General features: G+C 43.0%; 1 protein-coding gene across 3 annotated transcripts in view; it reads left to right on the top strand.

The window, feature by feature from the left end:
* The first annotated feature begins 250 nt into the window (after nucleotides 1-250).
* LOC139316332 (glycerophosphodiester phosphodiesterase domain-containing protein 5-like) overlaps nucleotides 251-14,064 on the top strand; it is a 139,669-nt gene continuing 125,855 nt past the window's right edge. Inside the window, exon 1 of one of the 3 annotated variants that reach the window (XM_070942998.1) lies at nucleotides 251-439. The gene's annotated coding sequence lies outside the window, so the exon portion shown is untranslated. The remainder of the gene's footprint in view (nucleotides 440-14,064) is intronic. The other 2 variants (XM_070943002.1, XM_070943001.1) reach the window with 2 other exon arrangements.

Raw genomic sequence — 14,064 nt, 5'->3', positions numbered from 1 at the left:
GGAGACCCCCCTCCCTCCCTGCATCCCTCCCTCCGTCCATCCCCAGCGCGGGACCCTCCGGGAGAGCTGCCCGTCCTGGCTTCTCCTGCGCGGGTCCCGTCGAGCGGCGGCTCCGGGGCTGACGGAGCCGGAGCCTCGCCCGGCCGGCCGGCTGCGTCGCTTGGGCGGGTCCCTGTGGCGGGGAGCTCCGCCTCGGCTCGCCTCGCCTTCCCTTCCCTTTGCCCTGCGCGGAGCAGAAGCGGCCAGGCGCGCTGCCCACCGGCCGCCCAGCTGCGTCTCCGGAGCCCCGCCGGTCCCTGCTCTGGCTTGGCTCCTTCGCCCGCCGGGCTCTTTCCACCGCTGCCCGCCCGGCTTCCTTGCTTGCCCGGCCCGCCGAGGTTACACAAGCGGCCGGAGAGGACGGACGGACGGGCGGGCGGAGTGCGGCTCCGCGCACCAGGTAAGCCTCTTTTTCCCTCCCCCCGGGGGAAGGTCACGGGAGTTTCCAGCCACGCGGGGACGGGGAAGGGAGGAAGGAAGAAGCGGGCAGGCCTGGAAGGGGAAGGGGAGGCTCGGGGTTTTGCCAGCCCAGCCCAGCGCCCCCTCGGGGGGTTGCCAACTGACCGCTTCCAAACCAGCCTCGGATGGCTCCTGTGCCTTGCAGCGGGAGGTAGAGCCCGGAAGGGGGTTTATTTGGGTGGGGGGCTTGCAGGACCCCTTTTAAAAGAATTGCACCCCGGTTTTGGGGGGTCTTTTTTCCGGGAGTTTTAAGTTGGCGCCCGCGGGCGCCCGCTTGCAAAAGGCGCGCGCCGCAAGGGCTTGAATTGCGAGTTTTTTTGGGGGGGGTCGGGAAATGTCTGTTAAAGGTGGGTTCAAAGAGAGAGGGGGGGGGACAGACAGCCCAGAGGACCTCCCTCCTTCCCTCCGCTGCAAAAGGGGGGGGGGGGCTTCGACTACCCATGCTTCCCGACCTGGGGACGGATGGGAGTTGTAGTCCTTGCCCTCTTGGGAAAAGTCTGCTTCGCAAGGAAATTGGGAGAGGAGGAGGAGGATGGGGTCTCTTCCTTGGGTTTTGTTTTTTTTTTTTTTGAGAGGAGGGGGCTGAAAAGAGAAAGTGAGGTTGTGTTGAGTTTGTGTGTGTGTGTGTGTGTGTTTTTTTTTTTTTTTTTTTTTGTGCAATTGGCACAAACTCTTCCAACCTGTGCTGGAATTGGACTATCTGTCAAACCATGGTTTCTCTTAAGCCTGTTTGTGTGAAAACCATCCAGTCCTGGTTAGGAAACGTAATACCTGGTTCCAGGCAGAAAGTTAAAGGAAGCTGCAAAGGTGATTTTTCTCTTTCAATGAGCCCCCCCCTTTTTTTTTTTCCTCCTCCTTCCTTTCTGGCTCTTTTAATGACAGCCTTGAGGGCCAAAATTAAATACCGCTTTGCTAGCTTGTTCCTACAAAAGTTTTCCAAGAAGGCAGGAAAACTGCCTCCTTAGTTAGTTTGTTTATTTGTTTGTTTTCTTCCTCCTTGTTTGGAGGAGAATTAAAAAGGTGGAATAATTTGCCAGGACTCCGAATCTGGCTTTTCATTCCAAGGTTGTGGAAAATCCCAGGAAATCATCTCTTTAAGGTCAGGATGACCGCAATGATTTTGCACAATTTCAGTGGTTGTTTGTTTTTTTTTTTTTTAACCTTGGCCGCTTGGAAGATGTGTGGACTTCAACACCCAGAATTCCCCAGCCAGCTATGCTGGCTAGGGAATTCTGGGAGTTGAAATCCACACATCTTCCAAGCCGGCCAAGGTTGGGAAACACTGAGAGATAAAGTCCACATTAAAACTCTTTTAAGTGACAGCACCGAGCTGATATTGGGAGAAAAAAATAAATAAAATAAACCCTATGCACAATCAAAATTGGGTTGATTTTGGGTGAGAAAGACAGGACAGTAAAAAGAAAATAAACTTTTTAAAAAAAGAACAATGTAAAAAGTAAAAATAAAAAAAAAGAAAAATGTAAAAGAAATCGTATTTTGGGGCAAGTGTCTTTGTGCTGTATTGCGAAGAAAACTGCCGAGTTGTACAATTGACGTGTAAAGGGTGATTAGAATACTTGCATGTGTAAAGGCTGTGTTTGGGCCTTGGATCTGTGGCTTATTAATAAACCATGGTTAGATAGTTGAGCCCTTTGGCTGTTGTCTTCTGCTCAGCTGCACCTAATGTTGTGGCTAACTTGGAGGGCTTAATTCAATTTGCTTCTGAATTTCAGCTGCTCCAAAATGCAAAAATCTGTATTTTTTTCCCCCCACTTCAGGTTTAAACAAAGCCAGAGGGGAAAGTCATCCGGAGTTCGTTGAAATTGTGGTTTGTAGGGTGGAGAATAATGTCTAGGTTCACGCACGCCACATTAGATAGTTTCATGATGGTTTAATAATATAATGTGCAAACTCATTTCGGATCTATTGGGCTCCAAATTATTATTTTCTTTTGTGCGAGAGAATTTTGAAACTACTTCTAGGAATTGTTCTGGGTCAAAATGATGTGTGTTTCCACGTTAAATGAGATAATATTATATTAAGAGTCCCCGTCCAGTTGCAAAAAAGGTCACTAAACACTTAACAACCTAGGATTTGCAGATCAAATGAGTATCCTTGCCACCGTTGTTAAATGAATCACTGCAGTTGTTCAATGAGTCACACGGTTGTTAAGTGAATCTGGCTTCCTCATTGACTTTGCTGGTCAGAAGGTCGCAAAAGGGGTCATGTAACCCCCCCCCGGGGACACTGTGGCCATCATAAATAGGAGTCCATTGCTTAGCATCCAGATTTTGATCACGTGACTACAGGAATGCTGCAACGGTCGTAAGTGTGAAAAACATGGGGCTGGTTGACCCCCCATGAGAAAAAAAAAAAAACCCCTGCACCTGTACAGGTTATCCTCGACTTACAACAGTTCATTTAGTGACCGTTCGAAGTTACAACGGCACTGCAAAATGGGACTTGTGACTGTGTTTCACACTTAACGACCGTTGCAGCATTCCTGGAGTCACGTGATCAAAATCTGGATGCTAAGCAACGGACTTACACACCGAAGTTTCCATCTGACTTCTGATAAATTCATGGGATTTAATAACCGTATGATTTGTTTAACGACGATGGGTGTGGTCATACGGTGGTTTACTTATGATCGCTCTGCTTAGTGATGGATGTTTTGGTCCTGATTATGTTCGTAAGTCGAGGACTATCTGATGCCTTCTAGCTGATAACTGGTATTATCAGTTAGCAAATTGCTTTAATGGAAATCCTTGTTAGAGAAGGGGGAAAAAGGCTGGGGAAAAACAGAGATAAATTATCTCCCATATTCAGGTCTTTTGACTCTCTGAAAATGTGATATCAAGATGTTGGACCGGTGCAAAAATCTTATGCCTTAAAACAGGGGTCTGCAACTTTAAACACTCAAAGAGCCATGTGGACCCGTTTCCCACAGAAAAGAAAACACCGGGAGCCACAAAACTCTTCCCGTGCCTGACTATTTCTTGAGCGGCTACAAAACTAGCATCTGTAGTCGAATTAAATGTTCTGTTTTCTTCTGAAACTTTTCTTTTCTTGGATTGATCCGTGGTTGGCCTACCAGGGGTTGAAAAAGCTAAATAAATTGCGTGCCGGCAGGTGTCGCACATTGGCGGTTGTGACGCATATGTTGAGTGACAGGGAGCCGCAGCAGAGGAGTAAAAGAGCCACGTACGGCTCCAGAGCCTCAGGTTGCTGACCCCTGCCTTAAAACTTTGCAGCCTAAATAAAATTCTATATATAAAGTTCGTACTGATGCCAGCAGCAACCGCTCGCTCGGATAATTCGGCTGAATTGGAGATGGGCAAGTTGGTCACTCTTACTAATAATTTGCAGATAAAAGCTCCCTTATCAACTGATTGAAGGTGGAGCTCCTAAATCAGACAAAATGTGAATTTGTGGTTTTAATATTAATATTTTTTAAAAATTTGATTTATATGCCGCCCTTCTCCGGAGACTCAGGGCGGCTTACAATGTGTTAAGCAATAGCCTTCATACTTTTGTATATTTTATACAAAGTCAGCTTATTGCCCCCACAAACTGGGTCCTCAATTTACCTACCTTAGAAAGGATGGAAGGCTGAGTCAACCTTGAGCCTGGCAAGATTCAAACTTACTTTAATTGCAGACAGCTGGTGTTAAATTACAGTGCCTTATCTGCAGAGCTATCCAGGAACTTCCATTCCCCCAATAGATCATCGATCACTGTTTAAGCTGAATTGAGAAGTAGATCTGTTTCTGTTTTTATGATGCCACGGGACATGTTCGTTTAAACTAAAATCAATGTTTCCTTTATTATTCCTTATAAATCTCTGTATAATTTATAATACCTAGGGTACCCGGAGATGGTTCTATTGTTGAGCTGGTTGTTTTTATGCCTCTTGCGAGTTAGGGCTTCTATTTTTGGGTTTTAGGCTTTGTATTAATAATGGATTTTCACATTTTATACTTGTAGTTCTTACGTTGTGGTTTTCTCACCTTGTGCACCACTGAAGTTGCCTGCAGTTAGATGGGCAACTAGCTAAGTCTGATTAATCATAGTAGTAATAATAATAATAAGAAGAAACAAAGGCAAAAACAAAGGTTTTATTTAATTGACCAAACTAAGTAACAATTTTAATTAGCAATTTTATGATGTTTGTGTGTCTATATTTTTCTTGACTGTACACCGCCTTGAGTCCTACGGGAGAAAGGCGGTATAGAAATATAATAAATAAATAAATAAATAAATAAATAAATAAATAAATAAATAAATAAGAAGGAAAAACAACTGGATGACAGATTAAACGGATGGAAAACCAAAGCTTTGCATAAACAGCACTTGAAAAACAGTGAAGGAAAATGTGATGACAATTTGACGTGGGCATGGCTTAAGATGGGAACCATCAAGAAAGAAACAGAAGATTTAATACTCGCTGCTCAAGAACAAGCACTACAAACTAATGCCATGAAAGCGAAGATATAAAAACCGTCTCCTAGTCATTGGCCCAAAGTCACCTAGCCAGGTTTCATGCCTATGACAGGACTAGAACTTACCATCTCCTGGTGATTGGCCTAAAGTTACCCGCCGGCTTTCATGCCTGAGGTGAGCTAGAACTCACCGTCTCCTAGTCATTCGCCCAAAGTCACCTAGCCACTTTCATGCCTATGGCAGGACTAGAACTCACCATTTCTTGGGGATTGGCCCAAAGTCATTCAGCCAGATTTCGTGCCTGTGGTGAGACTAGACCTCTGGGTCTCCTGGTGATTGGCCCAGTCACCCAGCTGGTTTCATACTTAAGCCAGGACTAGAACTCACTGTCTCCTGGTGAAGTCCCAGTCACCCAGTTGGTTTCATGGTTAAGTCAAGACTAGAACTCACCATCTCCTGGTGATTGACACAATGTCACCTAGCCGGCTTTCGTGGCTAAGGCGGTACTAGAACTCACTGTCTCCTAATTTCTAACCAGGTGCCTTAACCACTAGACCAAACTGCCTCTCCAAATGAAATCTTATTTAATTCAACTATCTAGGCACCTGGATCTCTGAGGCCACATTTTTTCTTTTCTGCATTTCCAGCATATTCCCTACCATATGGAAGCATTCAAAGCCCTTCCTGTTTTCCGAGATATCCAGGGCTGGTCTGGCCGAGACTGATAAAGCCATCCATTCTTCCTGTTCTCTGCTGTCCTTCAGCTATTTGAATAATAATAATAATTTAAAAAAGCCTTTACTAAGCGCAGCTCAGGGTCTAATAATGCAATATTCTGCATTGTTCCATTGGAATGAAAAAATTGGTCAAAAACAATAGGAAAACACACCGGGGGTGCATGTATTTCTTTACATTTTCTCAAAGAAATGGGATTTATCCTAGAATCAGGGTGGATTTGATTTAAATCGAGTTGATTTAAATCACAATTTAAATCACTAGTAAAAAGGCTTGATTTAAATCAACTCGATTTAAATCATAATTTTTAAAGAGCGACTGTCACCTCTGCTCCTCCTTTGACCCGCCGTTGACTCACCGATAGTCCCAGCGTTGCAGAATATACAGCCTCCTGCTACATAACTAAGCTCCATTTCATGCTGAATAAACTAAATTATTTATGTATCTTAAATAGAAAACTATCTTACGATAGATTTTTACCCCAAAAGTTTTTATTAAAATAAATTCGATAAAAATCAAAAAAATCCGATTTAAATAAAAAAAATCTGATTTTTTTAAAAAAATCATTGATTTTTATCCACCCTGCCTAGAATTCATCAAGGTAGTCTTTCGTTAGCATTGAAGGCCACCTTTAAAAAGCATTTGTGATATTCCTTAATTCTGGCTGGAATTGTTTTCAGTAGTTTTTACCTGTGCAAATTGGATCACCATAAAATCGTAGGGAACAACTGCTTTAAAACAACAACAATCCAAATTTTCTGAGGAATCTTATCGACTTTTTTCATATTTTTGCACCGCACAATACAGGTAGTCCTCGACTTACGACCACAACGGAGCCCAAAATTTCCATTGCTGGGCGAGACAATTTCGTTAAGTGAATTTTGCCCCGTTTCACAACGTTTCCTTGCCGCGGTGGTTAAGCGAATCGCTGCAGCGGTTCACTTAGTAACACGGTTGTTAAGTGAACCTGGCTTCCCCGTTGACTTGGCTTGTCAGAATGGTCTAAGCAGGTCTCCGGCTTGACCAGGAGGTTGGACTAGAAGACCTCCAAGGTCCCTTCCGGCTCTATTCTGATTGATGGATTGATTCTTCAGTTCTGGCTGTTTCCTGAATGCAGCACTCACTTTCCTCAAAGTGACAATAAAATTTATTCTATTCTATTCTATTCTATTCTATTCTATTCTATTCTATTCTATTCTATTCTATTCTATTCTATTCTGTATTCTATTTTATTCTATTTTATTCTGTATTCTATTTTATTTTATTCTATTCTATTCTGTATTCTATTCTATTCTATTCTATTCTATTCTATTCTATTCTGTATTCTATTTTATTCTATTTTATTCTGTATTCTGTTTTATTCTATTCTATTCTATTCTGTATTCTATTCTATTCTATTCATTCTGTATTCTATTCTATTCTATTCTGTATTCTATTTTATTCTATTTTATTCTGTATTCTATTTTATTTTATTCTATTCTATTCTGTATTCTATTCTATTCTATTCTATTCTATTCTATTCTATTCTATTCTATTCTGTATTCTATTTTATTCTATTTTATTCTGTATTCTGTTTTATTCTATTCTATTCTATTCTGTATTCTATTCTATTCTATTCTATTCTATTCTATTCTATTCTATTCTATTCTATTCTATTCTTTCTGTATTCTACTTCTATTCTATTCTATATTCTGTATTCTGTTCCCTCTTCATTCTATTCCTATTCCTATTCTTCCTCCCAAGAGTTTAAAAACAAACTGGTCTCTAAGAAAAAAAAATATATGGGGGGGGGGAATAAAAGCTAAATTAGCTGCTTCCAGGAATCCTGAGCAAGATTAATGAAGCCGTATCAGGTTAATTAAGAGGAATATACCGGAAAAGTACAACTGACAGCCTCTTCAATATCTTAATCCATTCCTTGCAAGGTGCAATGACAGCTGGCTGCTGAAAAAACGGGTGGGGGAATCTTCAAGCTAGTCTTAAATAGAATAGAATAGAATAGAATAGAATAAGAGAGTTGGAAGGGACCTTGGAGGTCTTCTAGTCCAACCCCCTGCTTAGGCAGGATACCCTACACCACTTCGGACAAATGGTTATCCAATCTCTTCTACGGTTATCTGTATCATACAGGGAGTCCTTGATTTACGACCATTCATTTTTAAAGACCGCTTGAAGCTACCGCGGTGCTGAAAGAAAGCGATTGACGACGGATCCTCACACTTACGACCATCGCGGTGTCCCCATGATCACGGTGTGGGTGCTTGGCAACCGGCGCGCATCCTCGACATAACGGCCACAATATGAGCCCAAAATATCCATGGCTAAGATAGCGGTTAAGTGAACGTTGCCCCATTTTATGACCTTCCTGGCTGCAGTTGTTAAATGAATCACCTGCGTTGTTAAGGCAGGAACACGGTCGTTAAGCGAATCCGGCTTCCCCATTGACTTTGCTCGTCAGAAGGGGGGTCACTGCAACTGTCATAAAGTACATGCCAGTTTGCCAAAGCCTCTGAATTTTGATCGCGTAACGACGGGGTCGTAAGTGCGAAAAACGGTCATAAGTCTCTTTTTTTCGGTGTCGTAACTTCGAAAAGGTCACTAAGCGAACGGTTGTAAGTCGAGGACTTCCTGAATTTAGGAGGCTTTTATTCCCCAGATCCACAAACTACACTGCCTGGATCTCTCCGGGCGTAAATTCCCACGCTGTGCGATGCTCCCCAATTTTGTCGGAAAATCTACCCTTCTCCTCCTCCTCCTCCTCCCCTACATCCCAGTATGGACAATTGGCCTCTTTCCCCAAGAAAAAATTAGCCTTTCGGATTTGAAGTGCTTCTATTTTCAGGGGAAGGCAGTATTTTATTTGATATATGACTCCTCCTTCCATACAAGTGGTTGTCCAGTCTTTTCTTAAAAACCTCCATTGATGGAGCGCCCACAACTTCTAGTGGCAAGCTGTTCCACTGGTTAATTGTCCCCACTGTTAGGAAGTTTCTCCTTAATTCAAGGTTGCTTTTCTCCTTGATTAGTTTCCATCCGTTGCTTCTTGTCCTGCCTCCTGGTGCATTTGGAAATTAAGTTGACCCCCTCTTCTTTGGGGCAGCCTCTTAAATACTGAAAGACTGCTATCCATAGATGGATTGGATGCCATAGAAAAACAACGTGCATGAAAAAAAGATATTGCTTTAAAAATCCTCATTTTTTCCATTTAAAGTTACAGTGAAGATTGTCTTTTATGCTTAAAGCAACTTTATCTTGACAACTTTAAGATGGTGGGTTTTAGCTCCATCCATGGCTGGCTGGGGAATTCTGGGAGTTGAAGTCCACTTTGCTGGCTAGGGAATTCTGGGAGTTGAAGTCCACCTTGCTGGCTAGGGAATTCTGGGAGTTGAAGTCCACCTTGCTGGCTAGGGAATTCTGGGAGTTGAAGTCCACCCATAACTGGCTGGGGAATTCTGGGAGTTGAAGTCCACCCATGATGGCTGAGGAATTCTGGGAGTTGAAGTCCACTCATGATGGCTAGGGAATTCTGGGAGTTGAAGTCCACCTTGCTGGCTGGGGAATTCTGGGAGTTGAAGTCCACCCATGATGGCTAGGGAATTCTGGGAGTTGAAGTCCACCCATGATGGCTAGGGAATTCTGGGAGTTGAAGTCCATCTTGCTGGCTAGGGAATTCTGGGAGTTGAAGTCCACCTTGCTGGCTGGGGAATTCTGGGAGTTGAAGTCCATCCACAGCTGGCTAGGGAATTCTGGGAGTTGAAGTCCACCCATAGCTGGCTGGGGAATTCTGGAAGTTGAAGTCCACCTTGCTGACTAGGGAATTCTGGGAGTTGAAGTCCACCTTGCTGGCTAGGGAATTCTGGGAGTTGAAGTCCTTCCATGCTTTCCGGGGAATTCTGGGAGTTGGTACATCCATGGGGAAATTGACAATTGTTAAGTCTGGGGTGTTCTTTGGCACAACCTTGTCTGTTTGACTTCTAAAGTCCCAGTGCCATTTGAGCTTCTGTTTAATATTAATAATATTATTTGGTAGAACATTGCATAACTAGGACCAGGCAAAAGGCAGCAAAACTTTACGAACCTCAAGTCCCATTCTATTCACCAGTCTTGTCCATTGTCCGTTTTTAATTGCGCAATTGTTGAAAACCACACACCTTGAGCATAAGTAACTCTGTGACTAATTTTGCAAACAGAAACTCAAATAATCTATTATTGTGTAAGGTAGGGGACAGAATTTTGTCTTTTTTTCCTTCTTCTTCTTGGCAGATTTCAATAATAAACCTGTTCACCAAGGCCTTTGGCCTTTAAATTTCACCATAGTTTGATTACAGGGAGTTCTCAATTTACAACAGTTCATTGAGAGACCAAAGTTACGACGGCACTGAAAAAAGAAAGTTGGTTATTTCAGGACCTCTTGAATTAAAATGGACATTCTTACATGACACTGCTTAGTGTAATAATGCAGAAATATCAAGATGTTATTCATGTCACTATTCAAAGCAATATTTGGAACTCTGGTGTTCTTTCCTTTCATTGTTGGACTGGAAATATATATATATATATATATATATATATATATATATATATATATATATATATACAGCTATTAGTTTTAAAAAAGATTTCTGAATTTGTTAGTCTAAGCACCTTGACATTTTTGTAATATAATCTTTTAAAGGAAATTATTTTGTTTTCTTAGGTCTCTGTAAGACAAACGTTACTAAATACAGTACTGTGAAATCAGTTTCTAAATCATTAAATACTAGCAATTTAAAAAAAAGAAAAAGAAAAAAAAAGAAAAAAGTGATTTTTTTCCCCCTCAAAAAAAGTTTTTATTTTTATTTCTCATAAACACATTTACATGTACAGTTATTTAATCCATCATTTTTCATTCATCTTATCTTTTAACTTTCATTTTTACTTCTTCGGGCCTGCTCTTTTACCATTTACCTCTATCCCAACTTTTCTTCTCCTCCTCCTCTTCTCTTCCTTCCTCTTTCTCCTCCTTTTTTTTTTTTTTTTGGAAAAGAAAAAGAAAAAAGTGACTTTTCATACTTGGCAACCTCATGTTATTTATTAATTCAATTTATTAATTCAATTTGTATGCCGCCCCTCTCCGAAGACTCAGGGCGGCTGTGAACAAAATTCTGACGCTTGGCAACTGACTCATATTTATGACGGGTCCCGGGATCGTACGATCCCCCTTTGGTGATCTTCTGACAAGCAGTGGGGAAGCCAGATTCCCTTAACAACCGTGTTACTATTTTAACAACCGCAGTGATTCGCTTAACAACTGCGGCAAGAAAGGTCGTAAAATGGGACAAAATTCCCTGAAGGGATGTCTCATTCAGCAACCGAAATATTGGGCTCCATTGTGGCCGTAAATCGAGGATTTCCTGTAACCCTTAAAAGGAAGCTGCGCACGTCTTTTGTTATAGAAAACCTTGCTCTCTGATGGACGGAAAATTGTTTTTGAGGTTTGTCTGGATTTCTGATCCAAAAATGTGTTTTTTTCCACGGAAAAGGGGGACGTGTGGGGCTGACTTTCCCGGCCGTGCACTGCCATGTGGGTTAGATCCGGATTAGACCACGTGTCTGGAAGCTGGGATCTCCTCTCGGTGACCCCCGTCTCTGTAGCCTTGCGAGATCTTTGACCTTGTGTTGCTAACAAATCCCCTTGCAATTTGTGATGTCTGGTTTTGGTGCGGTTCTCTCCCAAATAACAAAAACAAAAAAAAAAAATCCATGATTAAGAGGGAGAAGGTTGTTTAAGGTTACAGAGCTTATTTTTACAATGCATTACCTGCTATTTTAATCATTGATTACGATGAAAGATTGAAGGAACATGGGTGTGTCGAGTCTAACGAAGGGAAGGACTAAGGGAGATCGCCGTCTTCCAATATTTGAGGGGCTGCCCCCCAAAGAAGAGTTGGGGGTCAACCTATTCTCCAAAGCAGCTGAAGGCAGGACAAAAAAAAAACAAAAAACGGGTGGAAATTAATCAAGGAGAGAAACAAACTGGAATGAAGGAGGAATTTCCTAAGAGTGAGGACAATTAACCAGTGGAACAGCTTGCCACCGGACATTGTGGGCGTTTCATCACCAGAGGTTCTTAAGGAGAGATTGGACAGCCATTTTGTCTGAAATGATATAGGGCAGTGATGGCTAACCTTTTTGTCATCGCGTGCCGGGAGCGTGGGGGGAATCACACGCGTGTGTGCCCACACCCATAATTCAATGCGCCCCCCTCCAGCGCATGCATGCGTGACCCCCTCATGTGACTCCCACTTTTGGCACGTGATAGCATGGTGGGCTCAGTAGGCCCGTTTTTTCGCCCTCCCCAGGCTCCAGAGGCTTTCTTGGAGCCTGGGGAGGGCGGAAAACGACTTTCCCCACCTCCCTGGAGGCTCTCCAACACCGGAAACGGCCCGTTTCCTGACTTCCGGTGGGACCGGAAGGCCCTTTTTCAACCCTCCCCAGGCTCCAGAGGTTTTCTAGGAGCCTGGGGAGGGTGAAAACAGCCTCCCCTCCACCGGGAATCTCTCCGGAGGCAGGAAACGGCCCGTTTCCCTGACTTCTGGTGGGCCCGGAAGGCCGAGCTGAGCTAGGGCAATGTTCGTATGCCCACAGATACGGCTCCGCGCATAGGTTCGCCATCACGGATATAGTGTTTCCTGTTTGAGCAGGGGGTTGGACTAGAAGACCTCCAAGGTCCCTTCCAACTCTGTTATTCTTTTATTCTGTATTCTATTCTGTTTTGTGCAGAGATTTGGACTCGGGGGGGGGGATCTGTAAATATCCTTGATAAAATCAGCTCAAGCCTGCCTTTATACTTATGGTATATCAGCTCAAGCTTGGACTCATACTTACGACGGTCGCCGTGATCCCCTTTTGCGACCTTCTGACAAGCAAACTCAACAGGGAACCCAGATTCACTTTACGATCGGGTGACCAGCTTAACATCTGCCATGATTCACTTAGCAACGGTGGCAAGGAACCAAGCTTGGACTCATACTTACGACGGTCGCCGTGATCCCCTTTTGCGACCTTCTGACAAGCAAACTCAACAGGGAACCCAGATTCACTTTACGACCAGCTTAACATCTGCCATGATTCACTTAGCAACGGTGGCAAGGAAGGTGGTAAAACGGGACAGAGCTCGCTTAACAAATGTCTCCTTGAACAGAAATTTCGGGCTCATTCGTGGTCGTAAATCGAGGACTACCTGTATAACTTTTGCTCTGGGCCTTTTTTTTCCCTTCTCCTTCTCCTTCTGTGTTTTTCTCGGCCTTTGCAGGATTTGTGCTTAGCTGGTCTTTCCACAAGAGTTCCAAAGAAATAACGTGTCATTTATTTCTGGTTTTTGGAAGCCTGCAAGAAAACTGACATTGCCAAATGTTGAGTTCTCCCGAAAAGAGAACTAAGCAAACATTTTTTTTTTTTCTCAATGGGGTGGATGCTGGGAAGTTGTGTTATTTCTGGATAAAAGTCACTTTTTCCTTTCCTTTCCCTACCTTTTTACCCAAGTGGAAAACTTGCAATCTGGACGCAGCAGCTTTAAATATAAGGCGCGTTCCCAGCGTGAGAAGCCCGATTGTTGGGCGGGGAAATACGCTAATATTGTAAACTGCTTTATCAGAACAGAATAACAAGAGTTGGGAGGGACCCTGGAGGTCTTCTAGTCCAACCCCCTGCTGAAGCAGGAGACTTATACGATTCCAGACAAATGGGTGTCTTCTTAAAAATCTCCAATGATGGAGCATCCACAACTTCTGGTGGCGAGCTGTTCCACTGGTTAATTGTTCTCAATGTCAGGAAATTGCTCCTTAGTTCCAGGCTGCTTCTCTCCTTGATGAGTCTGGATGGGGAGACACCAGATGATCCATTGTTCCTTGTCCTGCCTTCAGGTGGTTTGGAGAATAGGATGACCTCCCCTCTTCTTCGCACTATGGAATGGTATATAAGTCTAACTAATATAATAACTAATTTAAATAAAATAAATAAATAAATAAATAATATATATTAATATTGTATATTAATATTATAATTAATAATAAAATAATATAAGAGCCTTGGTGGCGCAGCAGACTAAAGTGCTGTTAAATAGCACCAGCTGCCTGCAATTACTGCAAGTTCGAATCTCACCAGGCTCAAGGTTGACTCAGCCTTCCATCCTTCCGAGGTAGGTAAAATGAGGACCCGGATTGTGGGGGCAATAAGCTGACTTTGTATAAAAAAGAACACCGCTTAGGGGGGGCAGGCGAAAGCCCTACTAAGCAGGTATATACAAAAGTATGAAGGCTATTGCTTAAAAGCATTGTAAGCCGCCCTGAGTCTCCGGAGAAGGGCGGCATATAAATTGAACTAATAAAATAATAAATAAATAAAATA

This window comes from Pituophis catenifer, unplaced genomic scaffold (assembly GCF_029215685.1).
Source record: "Pituophis catenifer annectens isolate HBS135680 unplaced genomic scaffold, rPitCat1.0.hap2 SCAF_4, whole genome shotgun sequence".
NCBI lineage: Eukaryota > Metazoa > Chordata > Lepidosauria > Squamata > Colubridae > Pituophis > Pituophis catenifer.
Note: the sequence above shows the minus strand (reverse complement) of the source record. Positions and strands in the feature narration are given on the sequence as shown.